Raw genomic sequence first — 18,659 nt, 5'->3', positions numbered from 1 at the left:
ATGAAGGTCAACTCACAACTACTTCCCAGTATAAAAGGCAAGTTTATAACACTGAAGGTAAGGAAGCAGAAAAAAACACTATAAAACATGTCAAATATACATTGCAGGGATGGGGAATAATTAGACACAAATCAAAAGCAAATACAAAATAGCCTCAGGACCTTTCTACAATGTACATGAAGTTTAGGTGCATTTGTTTTTAGGCTACTGTTTGACATTTACAAGTAGTCAATATACCCCTTCGACAGAAGGGAAGAGAAAAGTGAACACAGAAGGGGAGTGAAGAGGAAGAAACAGAGTGATACAGAAATGAGAGGGGAGAGAAGGGGGGAACTGGCTTAGCTGTGAAAATTCTCAGATACGATCACAACTACTACCATGTTCATCCATCACCCCTACCTATCCCCACATTCTGTTTGAGAGTTGCCCTGCTCTTCACCTCCATATAAATTCCTGATTAATTCTTTAATTCTAAAATTGCCTTTTATTTCTTTTGTATTTTTGTATTCTATTAAGTCAATAAAGATTATTTCTTCTATTATTATGCAAAGAAAATGTAAGGAATTAAGCCATTTCCCCCAGAATATTGCCTACTCTTTTGTTAATGGAGAAAGGCAGCTCTCCCAAAACAAAGTCATTTAAAACCTTAAGTATTTCATGGTGTCAGTTGTTTATTTTATTTCGTGCAATAAAAAACACTTTATTTTGTCAGGAAATTGACAGTAAGCAATTATTTGCCAGTGTTTTTTTTTTTAATATATTCACACCAATAAAATTCTGAAACAAATTTTTCCGGAAAAAATAGTCTAAGGGTGGCATTAAATTTATCTTCACAAACATTCTTTTACAGTAGATATAATATTACTATTTCCACTTTATATCTGAAGAAACTGAGGCTTAGAAATTAAACAATTTGCCTGACAGTATCAGTAGCAGAGCCAGAACTCAATCAGGTCTGCAGACAATTTGGTTGGTGTTCTAATTACTTGACTCAATAGTATCTCCAAATATCAATGATTATATACAAATATCTCCTTTTATTGTTTCATTTTTTCAGTATTTACTTTTCCTAGTTTATACATGATTCACATAATAATATCACTACTACTAATAAAGCCACTACTGAGAGATGGATTCATGATTTGTCTAAAAATGTGTTAAAATCTCATTATTAGAATTTTCAATTTTTCTTATCATAGAAAAAAAACCTTTTATTTCTAATAGGCTCCTATGTATTAGATCATGATATTTTAGTTTTCTCCAGTGAATTTATATATATATTTTAAACTTTTACATCATGATACTCATATCTCTTAAAAATGTAATTCAAAAAAATCAAAGGAAATGTTAGTTGATTTGTGTTTTTGTTTTGTTTTGTTTTTGTACCTGGGATCAACTTTAGGTCCTTGTGCTTGGGAGGCAGGTGGCAGAACCACTGGGCTAAAACCCCAGCCCCTGTTACCTGATTCTTAAAATGTGGTTTATTGGCAACAATCCAACATTGCAAACAAAAGTTGTCCTTACAGAATTATTTACAATGTATAGGATCTCTTTCACAGCTACAGCTATATTCCTGAACATCAGTTCATTTATAATTTATATCTCCTAATCTCATGGTATTTTAAAATATGCAAGTCAGTGGTTTTTTTACAAGTATTTTGTGTTCTTGGAATGTGCTCTTTAAGGAAAATCCCTTTTGCAATTTCTGTGATGTTTCTTCTTATAATTCTGCATGTCAACTGGCTGCCATTTTCTAATATTTTTCAAACACTCCTTGTATCAATAAGACTCTGATTTCTAAAATAGGGTATCAGTTTTGATATATATCCATTATTCAGAGGGTTCCTCTGGGTTTCCAAGGCTTGTGCTTTCCTTGGGAGACTCTGAGTTGGTCTCTGCTATGGCACTGGGTTCTGCACCTTTTGCTTGTAAACTGTTTTCATCAAGAACAATATCTTCAGGGGCTGGGGATTTAGCTCAGTGGTTCTGCTGCCTGCCTTTCAAGCACAAGGTCCCAAGTTCAATCCCCAGTACCAAAAAAAGAGCAATATCTTCAGGATTTAGTGAGGCTGGAAAGAAATCTTCAGTGGGGAAGATTTTTCTGGAAAAGTGTTTCAGCCTGTTTGACTGCATTGTCATTTCCTAAACCAGTGTGGCCCAGAGCAGACATAAACATTGGGTGATAAATCATCGTAACAGTTCCTGCTGACTTCTGCAGAATCTCTCCATATTGAAGTAGGGAGCCCACAGAATTCTTGGCTTCTCAACATCTTCATTTTCTATCTCCATTTCTGTATATGAAATAAACAATTTCCACACAACTGGTTCTAAATCTTCTTTTGCTGTTTTAAAAGATGTACAAGTCAAATGAGCTAAATAGGTGCCTTTCATGAATGTCATTGTTGAAGAACATAACTCAATGACCCGAACAGCAAAAGTTTTTGGCTCCTCTGCTGGTGCTGTCAAAATGGAAATCTGTTGATCTGAACCTGGATTTACTACAGATCTATCTGTAATTAGGACTGCCCTGGAGATTTGCCTGTATTGCACATGTTTGCATGTGTTCTCAGAAAAGTAACTGTCCTCCACAAGGAAATGCTTAATAGTTTATTCTCTGACCAAACTGATCTATGATTGCTTTATATTTTCTGGATTCTTTCTCCATTACAAGGCACTGCATAGACAATAGAGGCCCCCAAACACAGCACACATCCTACAGAAACACTGGAGGAGTTCTCCTTGACCATACAAAGGAAACAAAACAGGAGTATTTCCATATCATCCAAGACAGGGAAGAAAGTTTTGGTAACTTTGAGACCATCTATGGTACTGCTGGTGTTTCTTTATATTCATCAGGATGTTTCTCATATTCCATACAAAATGTAAGAAATTTCATGAGCATTCATTTTTCTATCACAGTGAGTTGTTTATTATTAAAGACATCTGCTCTGGAACAAGAAACCTGTTCCCCTCTTCCTTCTTGAAATGCAAGAATCCTGGTAATATTTTTAAAGTCTGAATATCAACTAACATTAGATTTGATTAGAAGATCAATTAGCAAACCCCAAGAATACAGTAGCTTTGATACCAAATCAGTACTAAATCTCCTGCTTTCTTTAATAATCTGAGAATAAGTAATCCCATTTTTCTTCAGTTGCTTTTTAGTGTCCTCTGCTGTAGACACATTTTCCCTTGTTTCCTATTCTGAAGTTTAATTATCACCATGGCTTCCTTTCTCCCCTGTTTCTTCAGTATCATTTACTTCCACATCAATCTCTGTTTCACTGCTTGGGGTGTGTTCTGCAGACACCTTACAGCTCAAAGTGTTTAATGACTCATCTTCTGTAGGTAGCTGGTTAGGATCTGCAGTTTCTGTGGAGTTTGCAGATGTCACAGAAGCGTGGTTTTCCTGTAGTGCACCAGTTTCTTCAATATCTTCCTGAAAATTCTGACTGGCATAACAAACTACTTCCACATTTTGAATTGTTTTGTTCTTCTTACTAAGAGCGACGGCCTCTTCATTTTCAAGGATCTGCTCTTGCCGCATGGAACTTTCAATTACAATGTCACTGTTTTCCTGATATTCCTTTATCCAGGATAACAGCCCTGCAAAGCTAAAACTAGCCCAGTTTCCTCCATAGTAGCTTCTTGAATCAATATGCAGAACCCTCTGGCCACTCCTTGAACATGCAGCTGCAAAGATGGATTCAAGCAAACCTGTCCCTATCACCATCACTTCAAACTCCGAAGGGAGGCTATCCGCCACCTTGACAGGAAACGTATCCTGCCTGTCAGTTCTTTAAAGCTACAAATTGATGTCATGATTTAAGTCTAGTTGCTTAATTGTAAAACCAAAGTTTAATTGCAGGATTTAGCAGCAAATTAACCATTACAGAGTTGGCAGTAAAATGTTTAAAGAAAATGTCAGAAATTACATTATGTTTAAGGCGTGAGGTAGAAACTGGCAACAATGTCAAAGTTTTCATTTCTCCCACCAGTTACCAAGGAAAAACAAAGGCTAAAGGTCTAAGGGTACCACACACCACCATCTGCAGAAAGGATCAAAATGACCCAAATCATTCTATGTACATCAAAACTTTCTATTTTGTAACAATTACCTCTCATGCGTCTCACAAAAGATTCAAAATCTAAGAATGAAAATGTAAATAAGGACTAAAAGGTATAATAAATGATGTGAAATAGGAAGAAAAGGGGCAAAGGGGAAGGGAAAGTGGGAGGGCTAGGGGAAAGGAAAGAAGGGAATAGAATTAATATGAGAAAATGAAAAATGGAAACAAAGTCTTTGCAAATATAGAGGGATGGAGGGGTTGAAGGAAGGGCAGGGAAATGGGGAAAAAATAAGAATCAAGACAGATTATGTAAATGTGCAAATTTCCAATGATGAATATCATTATACTATATACCTAAAATGCACCAATAAAATTAATTTTAAAAATAAAATCTAAGAATGAGATGTAGTAATATAGATGATGAGGCAAGCATTTCAGGGGTAAAAGTGGGGCAGGAGGATCAGAATCTTAATTGTCTACTATAATTAGGACTTGGTTGGTCTTTATTTCAGCCTTTGCTCCTTTAATCTGATGAAATCAAAGGAATAGAAATGTTCAGTTATGATGAATTTGATTTATTATAATCAGGCATCTTGACATATTAGAGTGATACTTTCACATTTTTTTCTGATTTCTTTCCTTGAAGTGATAATTAGAATAACATAAGTTACACTAAGAACCTGATGCACAGATGATAACATCAAAGAGTGTTGTGAATGTTGACTTTGATGATAAGGATAATAATAGTTTATATTACTGATTGATTACATTGTGCAGGATTGTTTTGCTAAGTAATTTAAATTCATCCGGCAGTGTACAGTATTATTATCCTGCCTATAGATAAAACTGAGGAGGATAAAATTTAAGTAACTTGTCTGAGTATACGTGTCTATTAAGGGACAGAGCTGGGATTCAATTCTAGACTGCTCAGAGCCCAGTCTCTTACCAGTAGGATGATCACTATCAGATGTGGTGGTGCTCCCCTGTAGTCCCATCTGAGAGGCTGAGGCAAGAGGATCACAAGTTTAAGCCCACCCTGGGCATCTTAGCAGCTCCACAAGACTCTTTGTCAGCGAAAAAAATAAGAAAAGTGTTGAGGCTATAGCTCAGTGCAAATCACTAGTACCAAAACAAAACAAAGATATGATTTCATCCATTTATTGGCCCATCTATTTGTCATCTATTTGTTCATCTGGAATTTAAATGTGGAGTGGATCCTATAGACCCAACAATTAAGCCAAGCACTTTTAGACTCACAGAAAAATAACTATAGCCCTTAAGTGGAATCTAATCATCAGCAGGGTACCCTCGCTGATTTATTCTTCTTTCAAATTTGTTCTGCTCCTAAGGCCCTGGCCAGCTTTCTCAAATCTCTGGTGACCCTCAGCCTCCACAAAAGACCAGTGAGGAGCCCCAGACCCAAGTGTAGTCATAGCTAATGCAGAGATAGCTATGGGAAAAAGTGTAGGTAGACAATAAGGAGCTTCCTCTACCCTGCTGTTGTGCCAGTGGAAGGGGAAATGGGAGTACAAGCCAGGAAGTCGGTAATTATTTACACCTAGTCTTTCTATTTACAGATCCCTCTTGCTGAAAAGCATGAGGCATTATCTCAGATTTGAAAATAAGAAAACAAACTCATGGAAGTGACTTATTAAAGGTCACCCTGCTCATAAAGTGGTGAAGACTGAATTTAGATTTAGGAATGTTTAACCACCTAGTAATAATGCTATTTCCACGTTGCAAGGTGCCTCAAAAATGACCAGATAATGATATGTGGGACTGGTTAGTACCACCCAGCAAGATCTGACTGTGTGTGCCTCTTCTCATTTCCATGTTTAGTGACATCATATTGGTGGCTTGGTATCAGCCATAAAGGACAGTATTTACAACACAGAAATTGGTGGATTAACAAACCTTTTTATCCATAGAGCTACCTGTTGAACATTAACCAGTCCAGCCCTTGGATGCAGTAAAATGGAAAGTAAATATGCAAACTAAGTGAGAAAGGCACCTTAGTTAATAGTCACTGTGGAGGCAAAAAGAATAATAACTATATACAACCAGTCTGAAGGTTTTGTTGTTGTTGTTGTTTGTTTGTTTGTTTTATGGTACTGGGGATTAAACTCAGGCCCTTGCACTTGCAAGGCAGGTGGCAGAACCACTGAGCCAAATCCCCAGACCCAGAAGGGGTTCTAAACCAAGGGTCAGCAAGTTTTCCTTAAAGGGCCAGATGGTAAATATTTTAGGTGTTATTTTTTAAAACCTTTAAAAAGATTTTAAAATCATTCTCAGCTTACAGTATTTATAAAAACAGGCTAAGTCTGTATTTGGCTGATGGCCACTAGTTGCTGGCCCCTATTATAAACTAGTACCAAATATATAGAAACACAAAACTTTTGATGTCAGTTGTTCTTAGAGAAAGTACACTATGCCACATTACAGGAATGCTTTAATCATTGCTTAAACTACGGAGCATTGAAAAGCACCTGTTACCTCCTCCCACACCTAATCAAGTGCAATGTCATGATACCAAACTGCTTTCTGAATAGAACAGGGCTTTTTAATGACAGCGGCTTTGTTTAGCTTAGTGAAAAATAAAGCTTTGGGGTCAGAGTTGAACTGCTCAGGACAATGAGGGTGGCACTGAGCTTTCTTGGCTTTACTACCATGCCATTGTCAACTTGCCTCCTCTACGTGTGCTGACCAAATGCATGTTTAAAAACTAGTTCACAATTCCCTCTGGGTCTTTCCTTGCAAGAACATATTGATGTAATATCTCTGAATCTAGCTAATTAAGACAGAGATGAGTGAAGGATTCAAACAACACACCAACCTATATTCTAGAGTATATTTATTTCATCCCTCATCTCTCCTCCTGCCCACCTAGGGTAACTAGTATGTAGGAAATAGAATGACCATCACTGAACATCAGAATCCTTTATTGTCATGAAATGTAGTAGAAATATAATATAGTTTCATTGAATCTTGATTAGAAGAAAGTAGAAATAGGATGCCTGGTAACAAGGCTGCTGACAATGTTTCTGAAAGAATTTTGAATTCCGTATTTTGGGAAGAAGGAAGCTGCTTTGATACTCTTCTTACTGCATTCCCTAGAGAGGACTGATCCCAGTTATAGGTATAGGTGAGTATCCAGGAAGCATCTGGAGAGGGAAAGTGGGCATGCAGCAATTGGCTGTTTGTTCACAGAGAGTAAGGAAGAAAAAAAATACAGTAAGAATGAGATTCTGAAATGGCCAGGTGTTGGGATAGGTATATTAGCATTACAACAAGGAAACTGAAAAATACAGATTACTGGACCTTACCCAGGAAATGTCTGATTTGATTGGTCAAAATTTGGGTCTGGGAATCCATGTTTTAACAGCTTCTCAGATAGATGTGGTATAGAGGAATATGGGGGAAGCTATCTCTGAAAATGTCCTATGAGAGTTAGCACACTGTTCCCGGAGTGTGGCTTGCCATGGTCTATCACTCAAAAGGTGTTTGATCAGTCTCAAGGAAAAAGTTGAATATTTTCATTACTTATACTTCATAAATGTGATCTGTATTTTGATTATTATATTCTCAAAATTTATGTTCTTAACAAAATTGCTGTCTTAAAGGTAGTAATGCATGAATTACAGTCAGTTTGGTCCATAAATCTTGAAATTGTGGGTGTCAGGTGTTATGTCCCAGTAGAGGGAAACCTGACTAATACAGACAATTGGTACCAAACAAATGTGGTGTTGCTGTAACTAAACCTGACCATGGGGCTTAAAAGCCTTTGTAACTGGTTTGCCAGAGGAGTTCAGAAAAATCCTTAGAATGCTGCAGTCTGAGTCCATTGGGTGAATCTGATACTTTGCAGTAGACTGAGATTAAAGGGTGAACTAAGATCTGGCAGAAAAAAATTTCAATACAGCTCAACATTCAAGCAGTGGCATGAATACTTCTGGCTGCTTTTTGCCAGGTTTATAGTAAGGATGGGATGGGGGCATGCACAAAACAGATCAGAAAATTTTTAAGAAATTAAACTTTGACCCAAAAGGAACCATGTATAAAATATGGGTCAATAAGATGTGGCTGCTTAAGAGATTAATACCACTAACCTCAGTTCACAAACTTATTTCATTCCTCTATGCTGAGGAAGATGGTCATGTTTGTGCTCCTATGGGGAAGATGGCCATGGTCATGGCCACTCCAAAGTGGAGTTTTCACAGAGAAGCAAAATTTTGCCAATCATTTTTGTTCATGAACTAAATTGTTTGCAAACAGAAGCATTTGTAAATCAAGGTATTGCTGAAATACTTTGATAGAGACAAGAATAAAGATGCCTTGAGGACATCTTAAGGAGCAGAAAGATGCCACAAATCATAGCCTCAAAGGCACAAAAGTGTAAACCTTTCATTTAAGAAAAGAAATCCTTTTTCACCTCCTGATATCCTGGCTTTAGAAGGGCTGCCAAATCTGAAATGAACAGAAATTTCTCAGACAAATAAGTAAAAGCAGCAAATAAACATACAAAACATGTTCAAAATCACTGGTCATTTGAGAGATGCAGATGAAAACAACATTGAAATTCCACCTCACCCCACGAAGAATGGTTGCTATCAAGAAATCAACCAATAACATACGCTGGCAGGGTTGTGAGGAAAAAGATACTCTTCTCCATTGTTGGTGGGAGTGCAGACTGGTGCAACCACTGTGGAAATCAATATGGAGATACCTCAAAGAACTAGGACTAGAGGTTGCATTTGACTGAGCTATCCCTCTACTGGGTATCTTCCCAAAAGAATTAAAATAATTATACCATGAACATATATGTGCACCCATGTTTACAGCAGCACAGTTTGTAATAGATAAAACTTGGAAAATCTCAATTTGACCATCAACTGGAGACTGGATAAAGAAGATGTGGGGTTTCTTAATTATAAAATGGAGTACTACTCAGCCATAAAGAATGAGGAACTAGAGACATTTATAGCTAAATGGATGCACATTGAGGCCATACTCTTTTTTTTAATTGAGTTTATTGGTACATTTTAGGTATACAGTACAGTAACATTCATTATTGGGATCTTGTACCTTTATATGACAGGTCTTGGTTCTCATTTTTTCCCCTTGTCCCTGCCCTACCTTCACCCCTTCCTCCTCTCCCCATTTACAAACACTTTATTTCCATTTGTTTCATTTTCTCATGTTTTTTTTTCTTTTCCCTTATTACCTTTGCCCTACCCTTCCCACTTTCCCTATAACTTTAGCCCTTTTCTTCCTATTTCACATTGTCAATTATTTCATTAGGATCTTATGTACTATTACAGTTTGTTCACACCAGAGAAACTATTTGGTATTTATACATGTGAGACTTACTTATTTCACTTAGGAGTATATCCTCAATATGTATCCATTTTCCTATGAATGATTGTAATTTCTCATTCTTTATGGCTGAGTAGTATTCCATTTTATATTAAAACCACATCTTCTTTATCCAGTTCCCAACTGATGGGCAAATGGGCTGTTTCCAAATTTTAGCTATTACAAACTGGCCACTATAAACATAGGTGTGCATATATCACTGTGGTGTGATTCCTTTAATTCTTTTGGAAAGATACCAGCAGAGCTATGGCTGGGTCAAATGGAACCTCTAGTCCCAAGTCTTTGAGGTATCTCCATATTGATTTCCATGGTGGTTGCACCAGTCTGCACTCCCACCAACAATGGAGAAGGGTTCCTTTCTCCCACAAACCTGCCAACATTTTCTATTGGTTGATCTCTTGATAGTAGCCATTCTTTGTGGGGTGAGGTGGAATATCAGTGTGGTTTTCATCTGCATCTCTCAAATGACCAGTGATGTGGAACCTTTTTTTTTATATATTTAGTTGCTGCTTTTACTTCTTTGTCTGAGAAATGTCTGTTTATTTTAGATGCACATTTATGAATTAAGTCTTTATATTTGGGGGGCTGATTGTTTTGAGTTCTTTATATATTCTAGATAGTAGTCCTTTGTCTGAGGAGCAGCTGGTAAAAATTTTTTGCCACATTGTAAGTTGTCTCTTAATTATGTTGATGGTTTCTTTTGCAGTGCAGAAGCTTCTTAATAAGATGAGATCCCAGTTGTTGATTCTTTCTGCTAGTTCCTGTGCTACTGAGGATTTGTTCATAAAGTCTTTTACTATGCCAATATCTTCAAGAGTTCTGCCTAACTTATCTTCCAGCAAGTTCAGTGTTTCTGTTTTAATATTTAGATCTTTAATCCACTTGTATTTTACTTTAGTGCATGGTGAAAGATAAGGGTCTAGTTTTAATCTTTGGCAGGTTGAGATTCAGTTTTTCCAACACCATTTATTAAAGAGGCTATCTTTCCTCCAGTGGGGATGGTCAGCTCCTTTGTCACAGATGAGGTAGCTGAGTACATCTGGAGTTGTTTTTGTGTCTTCCAGTCTGATCCACTGATCCTCAGGTCTATTTCTTTGCCACTACCATGCTGTTTTTGTCACAGTGGCTTTGTAGTATAGTTTCAAATTGGGAATTGTTATACCCGGTGCCATGTGTCTGTTGTCTAGGATGGCTTTTGCTATTCTAGGTCTCTTATGGTTCCAAATGAATTTTTGGATTCTTTTTTCTAGTTCTGTGAAATATAGTGTTGGAATTTCAATTGGCATTTCATTGAATCTGTATAGCAGTTTTAGTAGTATGGACATTTTCACTATGTTGATTCTTCCTACCCAGGAGCAGGGGATATCTTTCCATTTTCTTACATCCTCTTCGGTCTCTTTTTTCACAGTGCTGTAGTTTTCAGGGTAGAGGTCTTTTGCTTCTTTTGTTAGATGGTTTCCTAGATACTTCATTTTTTTGGATGCTATTGTGAAAGGAATTGTTTCCCTAATTTCTCTCTCAGTGAGTCTGTTATTTGTGTACAAGAAGGCTATTGATTTTGGGGTGTTGACCTTGTATCCAGCTACTCCTCTAAAAGTGTCAATTAAGTCTAGAAGTCTTTTGGTAGAGTTTTTGGGTCTTCAATGTAGAGTATCATATCATCAGCAAATAATGATAGTTTAACTTCTTCCTTTTCTGTCTTATTGCTTTAATTTCTTTCTCTTGTCTAATTGCTATGGCTATTGTTTCCAGAACTATATCAAAGATGAGTGGTGATAATGGGCATCCTTGTCTTGTTCCTGATTTTTAACATGAAGGTTTTCAGTTTTGGGCCATTCAATATGATGTTGGCTGTTGGTTTTTCATAGATAGCCTTTATTAAGTTGAGATATAGACCATCTATTCCAATTTTTTGCAGGGTGTTGAATTTTGTCAAATAATTTTTCTGCATCTATCAAGAGGATCACATGGTTTTTGTCCTTCACTCTGTTACTATAGTGTATTACATTTATTGACTTACATATGTAGAACTATCCTTGCATCTCTGGAATAAATCTGACTTGGTCAGGATGTATGATCTTCTTGATGATCCTCTGTATTCTGTTTGCTAGCATCTTATTAAGGATTTTTGCATCTATATTCATTAAGGAGATTGGCCTGAAGTTCTCTTTTTAAGTTGTGTCTTTCCCTGGTTTGGGAATCAAAGTGATACTTGCTTTCAGGAATGAATTTGGAAGTATTGCTTCCCTTTCAATTTCATTGAAAAGTTTGAAGAGTAATGGCAGTAGTTCTTCTCTAAACATCTTGTAAAATTCATCAGTGGATCCATCAGGACCTTAGCTTTTCTTTGTTGGTAAGTTTTTAATTATATTTTCAATTTCACTGATTGTAATTGGGGTGTTTAAAATCTTTTTTATCTTCTTTGTTCAACTTTGGTAGTTCATAAGTATCTAGAAATCTGTCCATTTCTTCTGTGTTTTCCATTTTATTAGAGTACAGGTTTTCAAAGTAGGTATTGACTATCCTCTGGATTTCTGTTGGATCTGTCATGACTTCACCTTTTTCATTCCTAATTGCATGGATCTGAGCCTTTTCTTTCCTTTTTTTGATAAGGTTAGCTAAGGGTTTATCAATTTTATTTATTCTTTCAAAAAACCAACTCTTTGATTCATTTATTTTTTGTATCATTTTCTTAGTTTCTATTGCACTGATTTCTGCTCTAATCTTTATAATTTCCTCTCTTGTTTGAGCTTTGGGTTTTTCTTGCTCTTGTTTTTCTAGGAGTATAAGATTCATCATTAGGTTGTTTATTTGAGCTCACTCTGTGTTCCTAGTGTGGGCATTCAGTGTGCCCCTATATTCCTGTATTGGCATTTTCATTTATTTGTAAAACTGTCTGATTTCTTCTTTAATTTCCTCTGTGATCCACTGATTGTTCAGGAGCATGTTGTTCAATTTCCATGTGTTTGTGAAGTTCCTACAGTTTCTTGTGCTATAGATCTCCAGCTTGATGGCACTATGATCTGATAATATACAGGGAATTACTTTGATTCTTTTGCATTTATTCAAACCTGTTCTGTGAGCTAGTATGTGATCTATCTTGGAGAATGACCCATGTGCAGCTGAAAAGAATATATATTCTGATTTTGTGGGGTGGAACACTCTATAGACGTCTATTAAGTCCATGTGTTTAAAAGCTTGGTTCAGTTCTAGTATTTTGTTGTTGATTTTTTGCCTAGATGATCTGTATTTATGTGAAAGTGGGGTATTTAGATCCCCCATTTCAATTGTATTATTGCTTATTTGGTTTTTCATGTTTCTTAATATTTCCTTTACATAGTTGGGGCATTAATATTTTGTGCATATATGTTTATGATTGTCATCTCTTACTCTTGAATTGTTCCCTTTACAAGGATGTAGTGGCCTTCTTTGTCTCTCTTAATCAGTTTTTGTTTGAAATTTACTTTGCCTGTGAATAAGATTGCTACCCCTGCTTTTTTCTGGGCTCCTGTCACATGGAGAATTGTTTTCCATCCTTTCACTTTCAGTCTATGGGCTTCTTTTTGCACGAGGTGTGTTTCTTGTATACAACATATTGTTGAATTTTGCGTCTTTATCCATTCTGCCAATCTATTTCTCTTGATTGGTGAGTTGAGGCCATTGACATTGATGGTTATAACTGATATTTATGAACTTATTATTGTCATGTTATTGGCCTTTTGATGACTCTTTTTAATTTTTTGCCTTCTCATTTTAGTTTCTTGCCTTGCCTATTTGATTTGCTCTGTTAGGCCTCATGGCATTGTGACCTTCATTGTCCTTTTCTAGGATATTGTTTAGAATTCCTTGTAGTGCTGGTTTGGCATTCATGAAGTTTCTCAGGTGTTCTTTGTCATGGAAGTATCTTATTTCCCCATCCATTTTGAAAGAGAGTTTTGCAGGATACATCAGTCTAGGTTGGAGGTTGTTTTCTTTTAGGACTTGAAATACCTCACTCCAGGCTCTCCTTGACCTGAGGGTTTGTGCTGAAAAGTCTGCTGTGATTCTGATGGGTTTTCCTTTGCATGTAATTTGCTTCTTTTCTCTTACTGCTTGTTCTTCTGTTGGGTTTCTGGGATCTTGATTATTATATGTCTAGGTGTAGATTTTTTTTTTTTTTTAATCTTGGCTAGTTGGAGTCCTATATGCCTCACTTATCTGTATGTCAAATTCTTCCCCTCTGGGAAGTTTTCTGTCATTAACTCTTTGAACAGCTTTTTTAAGTCATTTGTATTTTCTCCTGCTACTTCATGGATTCCTATCAATCTTATGTTATTCTTTTTTGCATCATCTAGGAGTTGTTGGATCGATTTCGCAAGATCCCCTACTGTTTTTAAGAGACCTCTTTTTTCAAGGTCACTGACTGCAATCTTATCTTCTATATCTGAGATTCTATCTTTGCATTCCTTTATTCTGTTGTGTATGCTTTCAATGGAGTGTTTAATCTCCTGGACATCTGTTTGAATCTGTTTTATGGATTCCATTTCTTTCCTATGTTGGGCATTTATTGTTTCCATTTCTTTCTTATGCTGAGTCTTCATGGCTTCTCTCATGGTCCTGAGCTTATCTATTTTTTTTTCAGTTTCCGTTTTAGAGTCTTGAATTATGACTTCCATTTTGCTCATCATCTCTATGGTTATCTGGGAAATTATTTCACTGTTTTGAATTTTTCTAGAGCCTGATTGATCTGTTTTGTTACTTCCTGTGCTTTGAGTTCAGGGTGTACTGGTGGTTCACTATCAGCCTTTTCATCCTCATTTGCCCTACTGTTTGCCATTGGTGAACTGGAAGTCTGTCTTTGTGTCTTGCTTAAGTATTTTCTCATTTTTATTTTTGTTGTTGGGTTGTCCTTGGTTTAATTTTTGGGTTATTACTTAAATCTTCCTGATAGAATTGTGCTTTAGCTTTTGGGTCTCTAATGACTCATAGACATTCTCATTTTCATAATATCAGAGAAAACAACTCAATAAATCAATCAAAATCCTTTATCCTAACTGATACAATCAGCTACACAATATGATCAAGCACAACTTGTAAATTGACCACTTGTGGTAGTCATCAGTCTATCACCTTTAAACCAAGTGAATTAAATTAAAATCAAAAAGCAGTCCAAAATATGTTTGTAGTGAATAAACTTTTCAATATAGCATATTTACCATTTAGGATGGGGACTTAGATAGAGTTAGGACAAGAGGAGTAGATACATAAAAGATTTGGAGAAGGTTTCAAGTGAAGCCAGAGGACACAGAATGACCACACAATCTTTAGGAAACTGTTAAATTCAAAAGGGATAGACAGAGTAGAAGTACAAGGACAGGAATATATCCCCTTAACAGTAATAGGGACTCACTTTCCCTTGAAACTATTGACCCTTAAATGAGGTAGAATGACAGAAGAAAAGAACATAAAGAAAAGAGAAAAAATGATAAAAGAAGAAACCTGAGTTAGGGCAGGAGCAGAAACAGAAAGGGAGATGAGGGTAATATGGTGGAGCAATAGACTGAGCTGGAGAAAGAGGATAGAAATAAGAAAGAATTTGCAGAGTGGAATGAGGAAAAGAAAGAAAAAAACGAATTTGAAGGGGCTCTTTCAGACCATATCTCTGCTATCATAATATACAACATGTGCAGCCATGTGCAGAACCAAGTCCCCTGATCTCAGCTAGCTGATGGCAGAACTCCACAATGCAGGCTGGGTTGCAAGGCCCAGGTTGAGTTCCCCAACCTCCTGAAGGGATGAATTCCACACAGTTCAGTATACTACAGGTTTCCCCCACCCTTTCTTTAAAGAAGTTCAAAGTTGGAAGCTCAGGAAAATACCCTTTATGACCACCTCTGCCTCTGCAGAGTGGGTCCAAAGACTGGCACAGTCAAGAAGTCTAATAGCAGGGTTGGATTATGGGAGTTCAGGGGGTTCAGGGGCACCTGCACAGCTACCTTTCTGGTGCTGGAGCAATGGAGGCAGTACGCAGGGGAGGGTGCAGCTACCCAGACCCCGGCCTGGGCCTAAGCAGGCCTTCCTGGCTGAGACCATACTCTTAAGTGAAGTAAATAGGAAATGTGTAAATATTTAATAGTTCCTCAGGTGTGAGAAAGTAAAAGTGTAAGTAAGGTTCAAAATGTATAGTTGCTAATGTGAAATAGGAAGAAAAGGTCTAAAAGGATAAGGAAAGTGGGAGGGATAGGGGAAAGGAAAAATGAGGGAAAAGGAAAAAATGGAAACAAAGTCTTTGTAAATAGGGAAGGGTGAAGGGGTTGAAGGAAGGGCAGGGGAATGGGGGAGGGGGAAGAACCAAGACACATCATGTAAAGGTACAAGTTCCCAGTGATGAATGTAACCATATTGTATACCTAAAATGTACCAATAAAAAAAGGGCTTTCTAAAGAATTGATCCTCTGAGATTCATTTCACCATGCTCAGCCACCCATGCACTTGGAGGCTTCTGCTACTGTGATCTGAGGGGGCTTGCCTACAGACCACACTGGTAGAAGATGTTGGCCTTATCCATGTGACGCTGATTTTATCAACATGCAGAATGGGGTTATGGAGTCAGGAAGACTTCTACTCCATTTTCAAAGGTAGGCCTGAGAGGCCAGGCAGGAAGCCCCTGAGAGGACTGACTATGCTTGAAGCTGTGAGAATGAAGACAAAGATGCAGTAGGGATCCCAGAAAGTTGGAGATACAGGAATGTGGAATATCTGCAGAGGAAAGCTGCTGGCATGAGTGAAGCTAGCCCAAGGGATAGGTCATGCAGGCTGCATCTGACAAAGTCATAAGGGTATGGCCACCAAAGCCCTCTAGAACTCATACCTTAGTATTATATAACTTGCTTTTTATTTCTACAGAGGTTCACAACTAAGAGTTTCCCTTGAGTCACAGAAAAGACTTGCACTTGTAAGTTTGAAAAACTCTAGAACTGTTGAGACCTGGGGAAAGGGATTATTTATTGTGTTTTCAGCTGTATGAAAGACAGTTGTATCATGTTAGATAGAATTATAACTTCGTGTTTATTTGGGGATTAAGTATGATTTAAGGAAATATTTTTGGGGGCCAGATGATAAGGCTGATTACATCAATTTGATTGGCTTGGGAGGTGCCCAAGGTACTTGTGGAGTGTGGGTGTGGGAGGATCATAGAGACATGACATTGAATATCATATTTGGTCCCTCACTTCCTCCTCTCAGTTGTTGCTCCCCTGCTCTGCTTTCTGACCATGAACTAGGCAGTTTTGCTCTGTCAAGATCTTCTACCATGATATTCCTACCTTAGAGCCTGCAGATGATGGACTACATACTCTAAAACTGTGACCCCAATGAAGCCTCTCCTTTTTCAAACTGTTCATCTTGAACAATTGGTGCTCTGTTCAGGAAGTCCTTGCCTATGCAGATTCAGTGTTTCTGATTAATATCCAGGTCTTTGTACCATTTTTATTTTATTTTAGTGTAGGATGAGATATATGGATCTAGATATATGGATCTAGATATATGGATCTGTATGTGGTCAAACAGTTTTCTCAGCACTATTTATTTATTTTTTTTATTTTTATTTTTTTTATTGAGTTTATTGGTACATTTAGGGATACAGTACAGTTACATTCATTGTTGGGATCATGTACCTTTACATGGCAAGTCTTGATTCTCATTTTTTTCCCCTTACCTCTGCCCTCCCTTCACCCCCTCCTCCCCTCCCCATCTACAAATGCTTTATTTTCATCTTTTCATTCTCTCACATTTTTTTCTTTTCCCTTTTTGTTCTTCCCCTACGTATCACACCTTCCCTACACCTTTAGCTCCTTTCCTCCCATTTCTAAATGTCAGTAATCTTATTAGAATCTTATGCATTGTTGCAGAATATTCACACCAGGGAAACTATTTGGTATTTACACATGTGTGACTTATTTATTTCACTTAGGAGTATATCTTCAATATGTATCCATTTTCCTATGAATGAATCTATTCTCTCGCTCTTTATGGCTGAGTAATATTCCATTTTATAGAAAAACCACAAGCACTATTTATTAAAAACGCTTTCTTTTCTTGAGCATGTTATTGGCTCTTTTGTCAAAGATCAGATAACCGATTGTGCCTGGTGTTGTTTCTGCGTAAGCTATTCCATTGGTCAACATGCTGTTTTTATTACTGTAGCTTCATATATAACTTTTAGTTTGGGATTGTGCTGTATCCTGCTTTGCTCTTGCTCCTCAGGACTGCTTTGGCTTCTCTGGGTCTCTTCTGGTTCTATATAAATTTTAGAATTATTTTTATAGATCTGTGAAAAATACTGGTAGTATTTTGATTGGAATTATACTAAATCTATATATTATTTTGGTAGTATGGCCATTTTTATATTGGTTCTGCCTTTCCATGAACAGGAAATGTCTTTCCATTTTCTAATGTCTTCTTTGGTCTCTTTTTTTTTTTCAGAGAAATATAGTTTTCTGTTACAGAAGTCTTTCACTTCCTTGGTTTGGTTATTTCCTAGATATTTAAATTTTTTTAGGCTTTCATGAATGTGATTGTTTTCCTAACTTCTATCTCAGTGAGTTCATTGTTGGTGTATAGAAATGCTATTGACTTTTTGTGTGTTTGTTTTGTATCTTGCCAATGTCCTGAATTCATCTAAGAGTCTTCTGGTAGACATTTTTTGGTTTTCTATATCAAGGATCATGTCATTTGCAAAAAGGATAGTTTGATGCCTTCACTTTGTATTCAAATATCATTTTTTTTTTTAGACAAGGTCTTGCTATGTAGCCCAGTCTCACCATAAACTCATAGTGATCCTTCTGCCTCAGCCTCCCAAGTTCTGGGATTACAGACATGTGCCACCATGTCCAGCAAATTCCTTTTATTTCCTTTTCTTATTTGATCCCTGTAATTAAAATTGTTAGTACTATATTGAACAAAAGTAGTGAGAGAGGAATCCTTACCTTGTTCCTGCTTTTAGAGGAGCTTTCCCCCATTTAGCATGATGCTGACAATGGGTTTGTCATAATGTCTTAAATCAGGTTAAGGTAAGGTCATTTTATATCTATTTTCATTAGGGTTTTTGAGGTTGTTTTTTTTTTGGTTTTTTTGTTTTGTTTTATTTTTTTTTGTACTGGGGATCAAACTTGGGTCCTTGAGCTTGCAAGGCAGGTGGCAGAACCACTGAGCTAAACCCCCAGACCTCATTAGGGT

The 18,659-nt window shown here is 37.0% G+C and overlaps 1 pseudogene; it reads right to left on the bottom strand.

The window, feature by feature from the left end:
- Positions 1-1,684: 1,684 nt before the first annotated feature.
- LOC104865770 lies at positions 1,685-18,442 on the bottom strand (annotated as a pseudogene).
- Between the last annotated feature and the right edge of the window lie 217 nt (positions 18,443-18,659).

Source organism: Fukomys damarensis, unplaced genomic scaffold (genome assembly GCF_012274545.1).
Source record: "Fukomys damarensis isolate Sample0158 unplaced genomic scaffold, DMR_v1.0_HiC HiC_scaffold_16, whole genome shotgun sequence".
NCBI classification, from domain to species: domain Eukaryota; kingdom Metazoa; phylum Chordata; class Mammalia; order Rodentia; family Bathyergidae; genus Fukomys; species Fukomys damarensis.
This window is presented reverse-complemented; position numbering and strand designations above follow the sequence as displayed.